Source organism: Solanum stenotomum, unplaced genomic scaffold, assembly GCF_019186545.1.
Source record: "Solanum stenotomum isolate F172 unplaced genomic scaffold, ASM1918654v1 scaffold32636, whole genome shotgun sequence".
Classification (NCBI taxonomy): domain Eukaryota; kingdom Viridiplantae; phylum Streptophyta; class Magnoliopsida; order Solanales; family Solanaceae; genus Solanum; species Solanum stenotomum.
This window is the reverse complement of record NW_026032057.1, coordinates 12,806-32,005: the sequence shown is the minus strand read 5'-3', so window position 1 is coordinate 32,005 and position 19,200 is coordinate 12,806. Positions and strand designations below refer to the sequence as shown.

The following is a 19,200-nucleotide window of genomic DNA, read 5'->3' as shown; positions in this document are numbered from 1 at the left end:
GTACCTACTTATTCCCAAAATTTATCTCCTTGGATTCTCTGTTATTTTTTTTTTTCTGGAAAAGCTACCTTTCAATCAAAGTTAAAGTTCCCTCTTTTCTAGGCTTTTCTAAATAAAGGTCCAAACAAAGATAAAGTTTTGGTTTCTCTAAGGCGTCTTTTATGGTAAACGGAAAAATAATTTAAATACGAAGTACTATTAGTTTGATTAAATATAAAATTTTTAAGAATATATAATATAATTTAATTAGATTAAAATTTGAATATTCTTAATGATCTTTTTCCACGTTTAAATAAAAAGAAAAAATTAATTACGAAATAACATACTATTATTGTGCACAAATGAAACCCTTTATTTATTTATTAGGGTGAAGGGGCTCAAGTTATAAGGAGTATTTGCATTTCTGAGGGACAAATTAGTACAATAGATGCAAAAAATTGAATCGCAACTACACTACTTTTTTAATTAACCAATTGAATTACTTATTTCATGTTAAATTACAAAAATAGCCTCTTTGAGCATTTCCGTCAATTTCTCCTCACATTCACTAATCACTCTTATTAATAGTAATAAAATAAAATAAAAAAATAGATAGTAAGTAAAGATAGTAATAAAAAAATATAGCGTAATGTAGTAGTATTTTTATTTTTTTTGATAATTTACCTATTTTTTAAAAAAATTACAAAAATCTCTTAAAATCTGTGGAATTCAGATATATCAATAGACTTCAAGAGGACATAAGATATATCTGAGATAATTTTTTTTATTTCTTTTAAATGATAATTTTTTTAGAGATTATAAAAACTAATAAATGTATTTATGTAATTTTTTTATTTTAATGAAAGAAATGTTTTGGGCCTAGTGTTCAAAATTTTGAAGCCCATAAAAAAAACCCTACCTACCTATTTCCAAAAGACTCCCATATCTTCTTGGATTCTCTGTTATAATTATTTTTTTCTGAAAAAGCTACCTCGTTAAATTCAATTAAATTAAAGTTTTCTTTTTTCAAGGCTTTTCTGAATAAATGGACATGCTATATGTCCAATCAAAGATAAAAACGCCAAAAAATATATAATATAATTTAATAAAATCCTTTATTTATTTATTAGGTAGAAGGGGCTCAAGTTAATATTTTAGATAAAGAAGAGGACTGTAAAATAAATAGTCTAATACACGAAGTATTATAGGTTAGGTTCAGAAAAAAAGTACAATCACAAGCCACAGACTATTTGTTGTACTTTGTGACCTAATCTCTTCTTCTTACTTTTCTCTCCTCTCACAAAAATATAAACCAATTAATAGATCTAAATTGTCAATCGATCTCTTGTTAAATCTATGTTTATCTTCGATCAAAAATCAAGAAGAATACACGGTATGTCTAGATTTGTGATCTTTCATATCATTCTTGAGAAAATTTAATGTTATTTTTTCCCTTTTTTTTACAAGTTTAGTTTAGAGTTTTGATGAGTTCATCAGAAGTTTTGATGTTTGATCTATTGGATGGTAAAGTTTTGAGTATCTTTAAGTTCTCCAAGTTTAGATTTTTGTTGTGTTTCTCTGAAGTTTTGATTTTTGACATCTTGAATAGTTGAATTGTAGAATTCAAAGTTTTGATTTTTTGATATATTTAATATTAGAATTCATTGTAGATCCGATTTTATTTGATTTGATATACTGAATATTGAAGTTAATTGTAGATCTACTTATTTGAGATTTGGTTTTTCCTTCGTTGTTCTATATGTCATAAACCAAAACTTTGCAATTTTTACAAACGAAATTAGTTTGTTTTCTTCGTTTCTAAAAGAACATTTCGCCTCTTTTTCTCCCGTGTAGATTAAATTTTATCAACAAAAATGAATTATTTATTTTCGTTGTATCATGGATTGTTGAAACAATAATTTTTTGATGTTGAATCGTTATGTTCTGCGTTTAGATCTTAAATATTGTTACTTTTTTCTATATTTCCCAAAAGTGTTGATTTTTATGGTGCTTTTCTACATTGTGAGTCATTAAGTCTCTGCTACTTATCTAAGTGTTGTTGTTAGTTGTATAATTCTATCTTATCATTCATAATCCGTATTTTGTGACTATTTGTCGAGCTATCTACTCATCAAGGTTTTGATTTTCATCTCCAGAATTTTGGCATCAACAATTTTGAAACATAAACACCGATCCTATTCAGAGGTATGTCAATTTCTGTAAAACAAATTATGTAATCTAGCTTATGAACATTGTTCAGGTCATTTGTTTTGTTCGACATATTTTGACAATTCTATACTAGCATTCACGGCATCATGCATCTTAAACACAATTCTATATTATGTGTTTTCTCGTAACATCTCATAGAAAGTATTTTTAACATCAATACACATACTAAAAAGTCATTAAAGCATCATCTTAAACAAACTTGGAATTCAAAGGTTAATTGTCCAAAATCCTTAATTGTTGTAGGGCTTATTTACCTTCATCCTCTATCCAATAGTGATCAGAGGGGACAGAAATTCTTCAAATTGTTTTAAACAACTTCTTGCCCTTCACATTCTTCTTCTTAAAAGCAGCCTTTGCAGCTGCCTAGTCCGCAATTTTCTATTTCAAACAAATGAATTATTATTATAAACAGAGTTACAAATATGAATTAAACATGCAGAGTTTGTTCAACAAAGAAAGAACAAGTGGCATTATCACTTATTAAGACCCTAATCTAGTAGTGAGTTACTTTTGGCATTATCACATCTATAGACCCAAATTAAGTAGTGGTATACTTCTAAGTTGGAAGAAAAAGATAAGATCCAAGAACAGATTATATTCAAACACGAACAATAATAGCTGTCTGTGTCCAAAATGCATTGAACTGTATATAGTTCTACTGTTTTAACAAATCAGTAGTTAGAAGAATTGTTTTAAAAAAGATGAGATCTAAGAATAGAGTATATTCAACTACGAACAGTACCTGCTGACTGATAATTAGCTTAATACGGTTAACATAAGAGATTTCTGCTACTTATCAAAGTGTTGTTGATAGTTGTAAAATTCTACTTTATCATTCATAATCTGTATTTTGTGACTATTTGTCGATCTATCTCTTCATCTTTCTTTTCTCTCCTCTCAAAAATATAATTCTTCTCTCCCAACCGAAGAATAGATCTAGATCAAAAGAACAATGAAGATTATTATTTTCTTTTTGTTTCGATTTTCAATCAAGAAGAATTCACATTATGTCTCAATTTATGAGAATTCATATCCTTTTTGGAAAATTACAATGTAACAAGGGATTTCAATAGTGTTTGTCATCAAATCAAAATTTTGTTTAATCTCTTATTCAACATCTAATTTAATTTGTTCTGTTTGTTTTCTGTAGATCTCTTTTCCTATTTTTTTCTCTGCATTTCAATTCTAATACTAACAGCAACAATGCAAATTTTTTATATTTGATTTTAAGTTTTGTTACTTTGCCTCTTTTTCTAGAGGTTTACATTTTGTTCACCTCCATTAAAGTTTTGATATTTGGCCTCCATAATGGTAGAAAATTGGTATGTCTCAAATTTTCTGAAGTTCAGATCTTTATTGAACCTCTCAAAAGATTTGTTTTTTGATATTTTGAGTGGTAGATATCAAAGTTTTGATTGTATCTATCTCTAACACTAGAAAGCAGATCTGAATCTGCACCATCATAAGCGTCACATGAACAGCAACCTATCGAAATACTAATGTTGAACAGCAACCTATCGAAATACTAATGTTGAACTTGAAACAAAAGAGCATATTATAATGGAAACAACTGTGGACAACAGCAACAATAGATATTAACACTACTTTAAATACTATTCGACTTGAGAGTTTTTCCTGTCTATGTTTAGTTTTTGAAACCTGAAGTGTAAGTCTATCGTTGATCTTTTCATAGGATGGATCTACTTTAAATGATCTTCCTAGGTATGTCCTACTTCTTTATTTTTGTTTTTCACACTGTCTATGAGTTAGGTCAAGCACATCCACACCCACACCCACACCCACACCCACACCCAATCCTAGCAGCTCTCTTAGAGTCACATATCAACTCCTTGTAGGGTTATCTTGCCAATGCATGTCCAATCACATCATCCAATAGCCAAACCCTAATAATAGGGTACACTCCTTGGCTTGCAAATTTGAAAATAAAGAAAGGTAAACAAGTTGCTAGTAATGCAATGATAGCCATTAACAGGGTATACCCCTTGGTTTAGCAAATTTGCAAACAAGGGAAGTTTAACATGTAGCTAATTTCAGTGCAAAACATAACAGTAGGATGACAGTTTAGGAAAACGAATCATTTATTGTACGTCTTTAAAGTTGCTTTAGCCTTTCCCCTTGCCTTTTCTTGATTTTCACTTTCTGGATGACTTCTTATTCTTCCTTGCACGGGCAGCTGCCTCGTTTTTCTTTGCTTGGTTCTCCTGTACAATTAAAATATTCACTAGTGTTTATGATTTTAATGGAATTTGTTACGAATTAATGTTACAGAAAACAATTTGAATATGTTACCATTTTTTTCTTGCAGGTGTCCCTATGCTGTTGGACATCTCCCAGTTTTGGCACCTTTGCACTGTAAGTCTTGCATACCCATGGCTGTGTCATGTCTCCTTGACACATTACCAAACGTTAGGCATCGCCAATAAATCATTGTTACACTTGATAATCTCAATCTTCAATGGAGAAATTGAATACAGCGTACACAATGCTATGTTAATCTGATTAATCATATTACTTCAGTAGGCAAACTAGGATTATGATTAAATATTACTTCATCTTAAACATGATTGAATACAGCGTACACAATGCTTTATCAGATGAGAATTATGCTGAAGCAATCACAGTTAACAATTATAGGGGAATAAATCATCAATTGAAAAATTGTTTAAAGTAATGTCAATGCATTAGCAGAAGTGAGAGAATCTCAAACACAATGCGTTTAATCTGAAATGTATAAACGTAAGCTCCAATATAGTGTAATTGCATCATTCTTCAGTGGTTCACGCAAACATCAAATACATTGCAAAATGTCTACTGAAATTGAACATTTTACACTTGATGATCTCAGTATTCAATGGGGAAATTGAATACAGCTTTCATAATGCAATGTTAATCGAATAATCATGTTACTTCAGTAGTCAAACTAGGATTACCTGTTCAGAAATCTAGATCGTATTACTGTTTTCGTGAATTCTTGTGCCGTTTCTGTTTCCGCGAATTTGGATCTCTTGACCTAATTTGCTAAGATCAAAATAGATAATGGTAACTTTCTATGTTATATACGTTTCTGCCCCTTAGCTCTTGAATGTATGCGTTTCTGCCCCTTAGCTCTTGAATGTTTACGTTTCTGCCCCTTAGCTCTTGAATGCTTACGTTTCAGTCCCTTAGCTCTTGAATATTTATGTTTCAATATCTGGATTCCTCTAAGAGCAAACTTATTCAAAGATACTTTCCTAATTTAGTAAAGTCTACCTGTTCAACGTTTTCTTTGAGGTAATTGGGAAAAACCTCAGGATGCTTTCCATATGGGAAATCTCTATTTCATCAACTCATTTGTTCTCTCACAACTACCTGAAACAACTATCCGTGGTAACGACTTTTTGATGATTGAAGATGGTACATATGAACATTTTCCTTCGGGAGAATGAGCATTTTCCAGGTTAATGATCTCATGGAGGCAAGAGAGAAGCAAAGGTGAACAATTGTATCGTTTAAGTGGCATGCCCTATGCCCTAAATGTGTGGGTGTATGAATGTGCATCAGTTGTCAAGGAGGGAGACTATATCCCAAGGATACTAAATTGGTGAGTTGGTGGTGTTAAGCCTAAATTTGAAATGTTTATGTCTAGTATTTATACTGAGGTAGCGATCATTTTTATATATTTCAAGTTGTAATTATTTTTGGTATGCTGACTTTACAAATTTGTTTTAGAATGCATGTACCAATATACAATCGACTCGTGAGGAATTGATTGTACTAGATTTGTCATACAATTTGGTTGCATCTCATTTCGAACATTCTATGTCTGTTGATAAACCTACACAAGATATATCAGATGACATTCTTGAGTTTGAAGATTTCTCCTCTAAACCACCGAATCAGATTGTAAGGAGGAGTAGACCTGTTTTTGGGACATCATCTACACCTCCCCCCTTCCCCTTGAAGAGAAGAAAGAAGGTTGTTTTGACCAAACAAAAAAGTATGCAATGGGACAATCAGAGCGGTCTCCCGTGATACAAAAAGATTCATTCTCTATTTTAGATTCAGCTGGTCCCTCATCTGATCCTAAAGAAAAGAAAGATTTTTCAGAAATCGAACGAGTTAAGCAATATCTGACGGAATATGTAAGTTATTTTCATAATTATTATTGAATTCTCAATTTTTCTACAGTAAATCATTATTAACTTATTTACGCATTTTCATAGGTGAACAAAAAGTTTGATGATCTTCAAGTAATAATCCAAAATAATCACAAAGTTCTGTTGAAAGCAGTTCGGAAGCTAAAACGGAAGGTAGTTGTTATTTACTAAATTTTTACTATTTGTGAAGTTATTATTCTAATTATATTGTACTTTTTTGGCTTGAAAAAACTGCTGCCAGATCACTTCCAATCTCGAATGAAGAGGTAATCGTAGAAGACAATGTGAATCAACCTCAAATTACTTATCAATGTATCACATTTAATAATTCATAAGGACACACAGCTTTACTATGATGTTTGTTTTGATCAATTTATTATAATTAGTTGATGGCTCATTCATTTAATGTAAGATACATTATATAATTGTACATTTGGAATACATAGACTGATACAATCCCTACAAACTAAATATATTGTACATTATTAGCAAACAAGTAATGATATATTATTTAAACATGTATTTTGAAACATAATTTGTTATAAAAACAAACACAAGGTAGAAAATCTTAACATTTCAAATTATTGTAATGCGATTTCACCGTCAGTCTGAAACTGCAAAAAAATTGAAAACATAATAATAGCTCTAACAAAGAATTTCGTCAGTCTTCTTTGAGAAGAAAGTACAAGTCCTTATGTTGTGATCTTCCTGTCCACAACGTCCACAATGATTTGTGTTTTTGCTTATCTTTTCACCTGAATTTTTCTTCCTCTTTTTCCTTTGTCGTCTAGCCAGATGGCAAGACGATTTCTTTCAAAACAAACTCCGATGTTGACCAATCCTCCTTATCCGATATTGGAAACATCAGAACTTCATATGTGTTTGCCAATGCAGCTCGTTTATAGTAATTTGAGTTGTAGGGATGTATTTCTATAATGTTTTTCTTCTTGAAAACATCAAATACATGTGCACAAGGTATCTCATCTATCTGAAATCTCCCACAGTTACAGATCGTTCTCTCAAAGCAAGCAATGTATTTTTGCCCACATTCAAAAACTGAATATATAATTCAGTAGATTGCACAACCTGGCAACATTAGGTAAGACACACACCACATATCAATTAAATCAATTTTATATTCATAACAACCAAAAAACAACAAATTCCAGATACATGATAGTTTATATTTGGGTTGGACAAGTCAAACCGAACCGAGGAACCAAATCAAACCGAAAAAAAAAAGACTTATGATCTGATTTGGATGGTTTGGCGGTTGTAAAAAAAATTGACCACTCTTGATTTGATTTGGTATTAAAAGAAAAAAAGTCAAATCAAACTCAAATCAAACTGACTTAATATATATATATATACAAAATTATTTATAATTTACTTTGTTAATATATTTTTAGTTAGTTTATAGTTTTCAATGTTAATATATTTTATTTCAAATTTGGGCTTGTAAAATTTTGTAAATATTATATTGTGAATATATTTTTAGTTAGTTTATAGTTTTCAATATTTATATATTTTATTTCAAATTTGTGCTTGTAAAATTTGTAAATATTTTATTTTGTATTTACATCCGAAGTTACAATTATAGTGTTATAGTTTTTCAAATTCAAAGTTAACAATTTACTTTGTAAATATTTTATTTTGTATTGAGTTTGCATGTAGCCTTTAATCTTATTAATTTAACATAATGAAAGTTGATATTTCAAAACAAATATTTTATACTCATGTGAATTTTACCGTCTTTTCAAAAATTTCTATTCATTTAATATTTTTTAAATTTAGCTTATCACACATGTAAGTGAAAATATATTTGATCTCTTTTTCAAACACCGTATAGTTGTAAAAACCCAAAAAAACCAAATAATCGAAAAACTGAAAAAACTCGAAAGAACCGACTAAAGTCGAAACTGAAAAAACCAACTTTATGTGGTTTGATTTGGTTTTTAGATTTAATAAACCGACATAATTGGTTTAGGTTTTTTTAAATGAAAAAAAAAACCAAACCAACCTATGTTCACCCCTAGTTTATATATAGGCACATACCTACATTTTTGAATATTTAAAACGTTTATAATCAACAACTCTTCAAATCTCTTCCCTAATTTTTCCTTTGTATATGATGCTATTTCTCTATTTTTAGAGTTTCAAGAACCGAATAGAACATTGACTTCTTCCAAAAATAGTATTATAGGTAGTTGCCGCGCTTTTACAAGGCAATCATTGATATATTCCGATATGTTAGAAGTCATCATTCTCCCCCTGTTTATTGTTGCATGAACTCTTGATCACTTTTCATAACCAGCTTCCTCAAGATACATCTTAACCCAATTGTCAATTTTAACGACTTTAGCCATCAATTTGTCAAAATCCTCTTTCCTATAAGCCTTGGCCATTGAATAGAGCACAACACTTGGTACGTTTCTGCTTCTCTTGGAGCTTGAGCAAACATTTTCCAAAGGTGTCATATGCATGCAAAATGAGGAACATTTGGATAAACAGTTCTGACGCTATTAATTATGCTTTCATTTTTATCTGACATAACACAAATTTGTTCCCTCTTCCCAAATGCACTTTTAAACTGTTGGAAGAACCATGTCCATGAACAATCATTTTCACTGTCCACCACTCCATAAGCTAACGACAATATGCATCCTACTCTTAAATAGCGCGCATGTTTCTTAATTTCTAGATACACAACTATCCATATATAAAGTATCAAAATCAAGTAACCATTGTTATGAGACAAGAATTTATAAATTCTTATACATAAATTATACCACACCATCAAGCATACTTGTTGATACAAAAGTTCCTTTGTAAGCTCCACCAAGATGTGCACCGTCAACAACAACTACTGGTCTACAGTAGTCAAACCCCCTCATTAGTGGCCTTAATGATATGAACATATACATGAACTTATTTTTCTCCAACTTATGCATCCGTATATAAGAATTTGGATACAAAATTTCCAACATATATAGATATTTAGGTAACTGTCCATATTCATTCGCAGATTTACCCCTTATCATCTCTAATGCACCCTCCTTAGCACGCTATGCTTGCTGGTATGAAATATCAATCCATACAATGCTCTAATATCCTCAATACCATCATTTGGTGTATAAATTATTTTATGATTGTGCAGTTTAGGCGTTGTCACAACATTTATAAACCCAACTGTAGGTTAAACCTTTGTTAATAACCTATCATTTATCGGACATGTATGCTCACTATTGAAGTACCGCACTTTAAATAAATCTGATTTCTTCCTAACATATGCACTGAATCTCCAACAGTCATTTGATAAACACACTAATTTGTAGTTGCATTATTTTAGATACATTAGTAGAATGCATAATTGATACATTAAAACAATAGATTCTTTACCCAAGGATACATTAGAAAAATTACTATATTGATACATAAAGTTGACTGCAATAATGTATCATCATTATTACACATTAACATAAGGTGAAATAAATCTGATACTTTATAGTAATCTTACAGTGACAAAAAGAATTAAAAAAAACATTAACCAGTAAACTTGTATCAGGTTTACTACAATAATGTATCATTATTATTATACACATATATAAAATCAAACATCAACAAAAAGTATAGTAACATATATCAGTTACTTTATGTTAACAGTACTCTAACTTGCAAATATGATACATCAAAATATATACGTCACACGTTTAATGCATCATAATTTTAGTAGTAATGTATCTTTACTGTTTCAACAAAATACAATGATACATTAATAAGAACAATCATATATTGATACATTAACACATGAAAGAAAGTAGACCAAGTTTTATACCTCTTGTTATCAGGTCTCTTTACTCTGAAATTGAAGCCATGTTTCATTTTGTATTTTGCCCTTACAGATAGCAGAGTGGTTTTATCCTTATACAATTGATTCACTTTCACGTTTGTACTTTTTGTATCAGATATGTAATTCGTCACCTCTATCTTTGATATATAACATGAATCACCATTTTTTGATTTTACCAAGTTGAGAGTGAGTGAATCATGTTCAGCACCTTCAACACAGACGATTGAACCAGTCGACACATCAAAACTTTCAATATCGCCAACATCCTTATCAATTGTATCAATACAGATGGGATACATTCCAAATCCAATCTTGTGCTTCTTTACCTCTACGTATAGTTTTACTCCTATATCAGTCCTTATACTCATTAGAGATGAGTTTCCTTCTACAATGTATCATATTTTTTTTTTGACTTCTCAATATTCAACTCAGCCGCAATTGTTGAAACTAGATTCATGAAGGAAACATGTTCACCAATCACTCTTGTATCTTTCATATTTTATCTCACTCTCCCAAACTCCAGAATGCCTCAACAAAATTGATATATTCATTATCTATCCGATCAAACTCACAACAACAAAATTGATTCTCAATCGAAGTCATCTTCGTTGAAACAGAGAAGAAGACGAACACGATTTGAATCTTTGAATCTGATTTGGTTTGTTATTTTGGGAATCATGTTTCTATCATTGATATTAAGAGCGAAATTGATTAGCGTGATTTTAAGGATTCAATTTTTGATTTTCCATTTTTATTTGTATAACTTATATGAATACCATAGTGTAAAACCTAAATTACCTTCTATCCCTATTCTTTTTTTTATTACACAAATCCCATGTTTTTTAGACATTTCGGATACATAATTAAGGATTCGGATACATTTTTATTGTACTCTATTGTATGGTATATACAATGTTTGGCTAGACTGTATTGTTTGTTGTTGTTTAATAACATTTTTATTGTTTGGTTTGACTGTATCATATTGTATTGTAATTTATAAATTTACTAAAATATCCTTAATTATTCTAGGGTAGAAGTTTGACTATAATTAAATAATATAAGGTAAAGGGTAGAATAGTACTATGAAATATTATGTAAAGATATAATTGGAAAAAGAAATTAAGTAACAATGGAAACAAATCAAATTGGGTTGTTCCATAAAATGAGGGTTTTCATTGTTACGTAACAACGAAATTTAACAATACAATACAATACATTTTAAGTAACAATCAAAACAAAAATTGTAGGTATAGTAACGATACAACTATGGGCAACAATGATCCAAACAGAGTGTTAATGTAACTGAGCTTCAATTATTGTATTCAATATTTATTAAGGGATTAATGTAAAGATAAACTTAATAGAGATAGATTGTAATTTTACCTTAAAAATATGTGATTCCTATAATATCCCAAATATATCTCATAGAAAAGGTCCATATAAAAAACCTGTAATTTCAAGCCACTTGTTTTTAAATAAAAAATTAAATATTTCTAGAAATGAAGTAATTGATAAATTAAGTGTCCATTTAGTTACGAGTAATCTATAATTTTTTTTCCATACTTCAAATCACTCACTATTTTTTAAAAAAAATCAATTTTTATTTGTCATCAAACATAATTTTTAAATATGTATTTTTTTTAATAAAATAAAAACTATATATTTTTCTCTATTTATTTTGGGGCAAATATTCTTTTAAAATTCCCCGCCAGGCTCCCCCATTCTAATCGGTCAGTATCTCGAAGCTTTGAATTAAAGGTGACATTGAGGTGTCAAAATAAAGGGGCGGTGACATAAGTCTTAATTATTGAGTGTAGGTGACAACTATGTGATTAATGATTAAGGATTGTGGAGTTGCCCTCAAGTTTATAAGTTGACAGTTTGGTCCATTGAATTAAATGAGGGGTAAAAGGGTAAATGACTAAAACCTAATTGAACCAATTTTGGTTCCCACCAAAATTGGAGGGAAGCCACCAGCTGTACCAAAATGGGGAAATAAAACATTCCCCCCCCCGCCTCCCCCCGTATTCCTCTTCTTATTCTTCTTCTGCTTTGTTCTTGCTCTCTTCTTGCTTGGTTGCTTGCCTTTCTTCTTCCCATTCTCTTCATCTTCATCTTCTTCTTTTCGTACATTGTTGGTCTTGGTTGCTAGTCCTTGAGCTTTTTTCTTCTTTTTTTCATCTTCTTGAATCAGATTTAACTAATCTAATCAGTGGACCAGATTTCGTTCTGTATCAATTAAAATTACCTAATAAGTGATTGGGTTCACACACCATTGTTTTGGTAAGTAAAATTAACAGTTCTTTGAAATCATTCATCATCATCTGGGTAGCCGCAATTTTTTCAATAATTTGCATTCGCATTTCCAACAGATGGCTATATATGTTGCAACATATGACTTGTACATTTTGTCACAACATGTAATTTCCGTTTCGCAACAGAATAGTTATATGTAGCAACATATGACTTACATTTTGCAACATGATAGCCCTATGTTGCTACATATAACTTACATATGTTGCCTCATGTGATTTATTTGTCACAACATATCAGTTATATGTAGCAACATGTGACTTACATGTCGCCATATAATAGTCATATGTTGCAACATATCACTTGCACATTTCTTCATCAGTACTAATTATTTTTTAATTAATTTCTTCAGGTACAATAATGAAGGGATTATTTGTAGGGATTGATTGTCGTGGTAAATGGGTTGAGAAGAAAAATCGATACATTTGGCAATGAAAGGATGGTAAGAAACGGGGAGGGTCGATAGGGATGATTGTCGAAAGAAATATTTTATATGATGATTTTGTGAATTTAGTCATGAAAAATTGTGGATACAATTGTCAACTGAAAAATCTTGTCATGAGTTACATTCCCTATTTTTTTCATAATGAGAAGGTCTTACCTTTTAAAATAACTGATCAGCCTAGTTTGGTTGTTTATTTGGGAGGAGCAGAGAGACCGCCCATATTAAGAGTCTACGTGGATGAAAATCCTATCGAGGAGGATCATAATCTAGAAGAAGTCCAACAAGATATGTTAAATGATGAATTTGATGATGTGGACATGAATAATCACGATGCTGAAATTGGAAAAGATGACGTGACGGACTTTGAGAGCCACAATCCTCCTATACCTATTGTTGGCAGCAACATTCCATGTTCTTCTCAATCATTACGTGTGAATAATGTTCGAGATGATGAAACCGATTTTTATAAGGGAATGACATTCAAGAACAAGGAAGAACTGACAAATTCATTGAAAATTGCTTGCTTGAAAAAAGATTTTAGACCGAAAAAGGTGATCAATTTCGGAATGTGTTTTCTTTTAAATGTTCATATCCAGAGTGTAATTGGTGCTGAGGGCTGTGAAATTTATAAGTAGCGACAAATTTGTCATTAGAATCTATGAAAAGTACCATACGCGTGGTTCAAAGCATCTTACAAACCATAATCTCTATGCCACGACAAAAGTCATAGTTAAGTACTTTGAAAATAGGTTTCCCAATGGTTAAGGCCCATCTACAAGAGACATGTCAAATTAACTCCACACAGAATTGGGTTGTAAGGTAAGCTATTGGAAGATTTATAAGGGCATGAAGCATGCTAAGCCTAATGTTAGGGGAACACATGAGCACAGATGCAGTGCTTAATGTGTACTGTTATATGCTTGAAGTTGCAAATCCAGGAAGAAAGACGACATTGTCACTCGATGAAAATAGGAGGTTCAAGTACTTTTTTGTATCATATGTCGCTTGGATAACTGGTTTTCAAGAAATGAGAAAATTAATAGTCGTTGATGGGACATTCCTGAGGAGCAAGTATGAAAGAGTTTTGCTATCGGCGGTGGTACAAGATGCTGAGAATCATATATTTCCAGTGGCTTTTTGTGTTGTGGACAAAAAATGCTATGCCTCGTATGAATATTTTTTTCAAAATATGAGAAGATTTGTAGATGATACTGATGAGTTGTGCATTATTTCTGATAGGCATCCAAGTATTCGAAAGATGGTTTCGACTATCTACCCTGCATATCATTATGGTTGTTGCATGAGACACCTTGGGGAAAATATTCGAAATAACTTTCACAATTTAAAGGCAGTGACACATTTTTATAAAGCATCAAAGGCGTACGATAGATGTGAGTTCAATGACCATTTCGATCAAATAAGAGATTTGGTACCAAAGACGACTGAAACTCTTGAACGTATAGGATTCCACACATAGAGCAGGGCATTTTGCCCGGGAAATAGGTACATTATTGTCTATACCATCTCGTTTGAGCTTATTGTAATGTTATGTGTTTTGATTGATTTTTATTTTTTGTTGTGTAGATATAACATTATGACGTCAAATATCGTGGAGTCGGTGAATTCTATGTTTGATATTGAAAGAGAATTTTCCATTGTCGCTCTATTTGATGAAATAAACAGGAGATTTGCACTTTTATTTCACCAGAGGAGTATGAAGCTGGTGAACTTTGCAAATAGATTTGTTTCTTCAATTGAAAAAGACATATCAAAGTATGTCAACGCGGGCAACAAGTTGATGGCTCATCAAATCGCTAACTACAAGTTCAGTGTCACTGGTCATGGTGATGTTGCTACGGTGGATCTACAAAGAAGAACTTGTAGAATTTTTGACTTGGACAAAATACCTTGTCTACATGTCATGGCAGCGCTTCGAGCCCAGTATGGTGTCGATTTTGAAAATCAGATTTATGAGTACTCCTCTCTATATTATTCAGTGGAAAAGTACATAATGGCATATTGTGAAGAAATTCACCCGGTGCCACCTGAAGATTCTTGGATTGTCCCTTTGGATGTCATAGAGAGAGCAATACCTCCTCCATATGTTGATCCAAGCAAACTTGGAAGAAGGAGATATAAGAGACGGTGTGGTGTTGGTGAATCATTTCCAACAAGAAAAAATAAGCGTCGAATTTTCATTATTCTTCCTACAAGTTTTAGTCCTAGGCTTCTTCTGGATCTTTGTGTCAGTTGTTTCTTTTGTTAATACAATTTTTCTTTTGATAGGAGCCATTATATTTGTATCTGCAACCACAAAAATCAAATATTTCTTAACAAAAATAACAACAACCAAGCACAACAACACAAACAACAAATACGATTCAATACCACACATGAACCAACCAACCACAAAACCCTCCGTAAACCCTAACCAACGAACTACAAATTAAGGTTTTTGAAATCAGATGATATTTCAAAAAGAATAACTATCCAACCATCCTACAAACAAATAAATGATAAAACCACTAAAAACGTCCTGATTTAATACCAGTAAGTATTTCTCAAAACCCTAATTAAATTTTACCTGATAAGATATCAACGATAAACTATAAACGATGAGGGCAACAACGCCTTGTTGTAGAAGAGGATCGCAACAGATTACCACTAATGTTGTAGAAAATATCATAACAACAACCTTGATTTGTGAAGGAATAATGGAATGAGAGAAAGGAAGGAAAGAAGAGAGAAGAAAACGAAAATTAGTAAAATTAAATTAAATTTGGAATATGAAACGACCTTTTATAGAGGAGAGGAGCAAGGGAAAAATGAAGGGACAATTGTTTTAAACCTTTTCGATTTTCTTTTTTGAATTTTGACAATTCAAAGTGTGACATATGTTGCCACATATATTCCTTTTTTTGGGGCATATACAGATAATTATGTGGTATTTTTTACAACAGAGGTTATGTAGTTGCCACATACACTACATTTCTTCCTTTTCATCATAATTGACATTTGTTCCAACAAAATAAAAATAATATTAATAATTATTAATATTAATATTATCAGCAAAAATGAACAATTGATGACAATATAATGTTGCCACATATATCCTTTCTGTGACATATGTTACCCCATATCTTCTTTCTGTGACATATGTTACCACATGTATCCTTTCTGTTGGGGAACATGCAGATAATTCTATGGTGTTTTTACAACAGAGGTTATATATGTTTCCTCAGACACCACATTTCTTCCTTTCCATCATAATTGACATTTGTTCCAACAAAATAAAAATCATTAATATTAATATTATAAAAAAAAATGAACACTTCACCAATTCTTTATACAACTTATCAACAAAAAGGTAATTCACTATGGTATACATAACCATCAATCTAATCAATGGTGGTAACCACAACATTTTCATCAAATTTTGCTTTTTTAGGTCTAGGCATCTGTGAGTCTTCATTGTTACTAACATAGCCACTCTGAGCCTTTAAAATCCCATAATTCCATAGGAGTGAGCATATCTCAAGCAAAGGGATTGAGAAATAATTCCATCAGATGGTATTTGTAGTCCATTACTCAAAAACTCAGTATAGACAGTTACAAAAACTCCACAATCACTGCATGGTATATCATCAATTAGAAAATATAATAAACCTATTAGCATCACATTTCGATAGTGGTAAGACTAAAAAATAATGTGATACTACTTACAGACTATTGCTTGCTTGTTGGGCAATACCAGTAACATGTATGACTTCGAATGGGTGAGATTTTTTCTTGCCTGGTAAGAATCAAGAACTGACCAGTTGATTCGGTCTTTTTGCTTATAAAATTCGTTGGATTCAAGGTACTTTGGCAACATTGTAGACAACTTTTGAATCTCGGAGCACAATTTTTTGTTAGTCCTAGATGAGGACATCGAATCATACACCTTTATGCGTCGTTCCTTCAATACAACGACTGCCAAGACCCAATGAAACTCCCCATTACAATTTACAAGACATAAACCTCATCTATGAGGTGCCAAGACAGTCCAGCAGGTATACCAAACCCTTTGATAGTGCCAACGATTTTATTCTCATATTCAGGAGCAACACTGGCATTGTCAATGTATGTTTTGAAAAAAATAATTAGTAGTGGTATATCGATATTTAGAATGACTCTGTTATTTCGACTTCTTCCGCAAATAGTATAAAATGACATCCACATACTGCATATATGCATCAACAAATGTATTTCTGTATCAATTTATTTGTATGTATTCATGTCTTAATCTAAAGATAAAAGTGGGCATGAATTTACCTCATCAGTCTAGCACTTATTGGGTTGAGACATTACGTAGAACTATTCCTTCTTCTTTGAAAATGCAAATACAAAATCAAGTTGTTTAAACTCAAGATCCGAGCAATTGGCTAAGTAGTGATTGTCCTTGTCTCTTCTGCAATTTTGTAATTATTATAAATAAATATTTAGTGGACAACAAGAAGAAATATTAATAATAGTTGAACGACTTTACTTTTTTGCATGATGCTTGTAAAGACCCTCGTTTATCCATTGCGAGAAGGATGACATTAGTTTAGTTGGACCATCGTCGTCAATGTTAAAACCTTCAAATGAATATTGTTGCTTCACATCACAATTGACGACTTCGACTTTATTCTTTTTTTTTTCTTTCTCTCTTTCTCTTTCGCTTTCTTTTTCACTTTCTCCTTCTCCTTCTTCTTCTCTTGCTCCTTCTCCTTCTCTTTCTCCTTACCTTTTGGGTTTGAGTGTGATACTGGAGCAGTAGTCATTGATTTTTTTCTTTCACTAATTATAGATAGTGATTGAGAAATGAATTTTTTCAACCTCCTACACTTCAAAGACGGTGAAATCTTCTTGGATGTATGAATATCAATATTATAAGTTATTTCCTTAAAAATATCAATCAGTTCTTTAACACGACTAATAAAATAATTATGTTGCTGCTCACATTCTTCGTATAGACAAAAAAAGCATTTGATGTTAGAAGAGGAAGCAACACCAATAAAAGATTAAGATGTTGTCATGAATGAAACTTCTTGTATCATTTCATCTGCAAGGTAAATAAAAAAAGGTTGAGAGTTTACAATTGATTATAAAATAATAATGGGTAACAATTTATACTTATGTTGACATAGATGGATATTCTGTTGCCACATATGTACCTTCTGTTGCCACGAATGAATCTTATGTGGCCACAAATTAATCTTCATGTGCCACAGATTAATCTTCTGTTACTACATATGACGATTTTGTTGCCCTAACACATAGATGATATGTTCCAACATATGACAACTCTGTTGGAATATATATCAACATATCACTAAAATGTAGCCACATACGACACATCTTTCAACAAATGAAATATATGTTGGACAACTGAACAAGACTATGTTTCTAAAATCATATGAACAAAATGATCACAAAAAGAACACCAAAAGCAACAAAAAAAACGAATTTTCACTGAATTTTAACAATACATATACATTTCCTCAAAATTAGGATTTTTTTGGGTTTGTTGATTTTCTTTCAAAAACAATAAATAATAACTACCATTACATCATTATTCAATTTTCACATCTATAGAACAATTTATTGTTCACTAGTATTGATCGAAAATTGTAAAATCTTTCAAAAAAATGACTTACCCACTTTAACTCGAACACAATCTTCAGTTCAGAAAGAGGAGAGAGTCACGATCGGAGATGATGAGGAAGATAAGATAATGGGGTAGAATATTAGTTTTGATAGTCGAATTTTTGGATTTTCTAGGAAACAAGAAGAAGAGGAAGAGAGAATATTGGGAGAAGAACAGAAAATTACTTTTTTTTAAATGGTTTGGATAGAATTATAAAATTTGAAAAATGAAGTGTTTTTTTGTATTTTATATAAGATTAGAAAATTTAAAAAATGTTAATTTGGTAATAAATTAACTTAATTACATTTTAAAATGGATTTACCCTTTCTTGATCAAAGTATCACAAAAAACCAAAGCAAGACTTAATTAAGCCTTTCATTTAATTGTCTCCGGTATCTCAAGAGTTGCAGCCATAGCTAAAATAGCTCCAAACTTGTCTTCTACAATTTTTTTCGAGAATTCTCAACTTCTCAATTCCTTGTTCGAAGACATCAAAGTAAGATTTCTATTACTTGTTTGCACATTTCCTTTATCTAGGGTTTTTCTTTTTGAACTA

The 19,200-nt window shown here is 31.2% G+C and overlaps 1 long non-coding RNA gene across 1 annotated transcript; it reads left to right on the top strand.

Moving 5' to 3' along the window:
* Positions 1-1,204: 1,204 nt before the first annotated feature.
* On the top strand, positions 1,205-4,807 carry LOC125852148 (uncharacterized). The gene is made up of 4 exons (XR_007444979.1): positions 1,205-1,372; positions 2,136-2,184; positions 3,468-3,530; positions 4,535-4,807. It is a non-coding gene; the product is annotated as an uncharacterized LOC125852148 (long non-coding RNA).
* Positions 4,808-19,200: the final 14,393 nt, after the last annotated feature.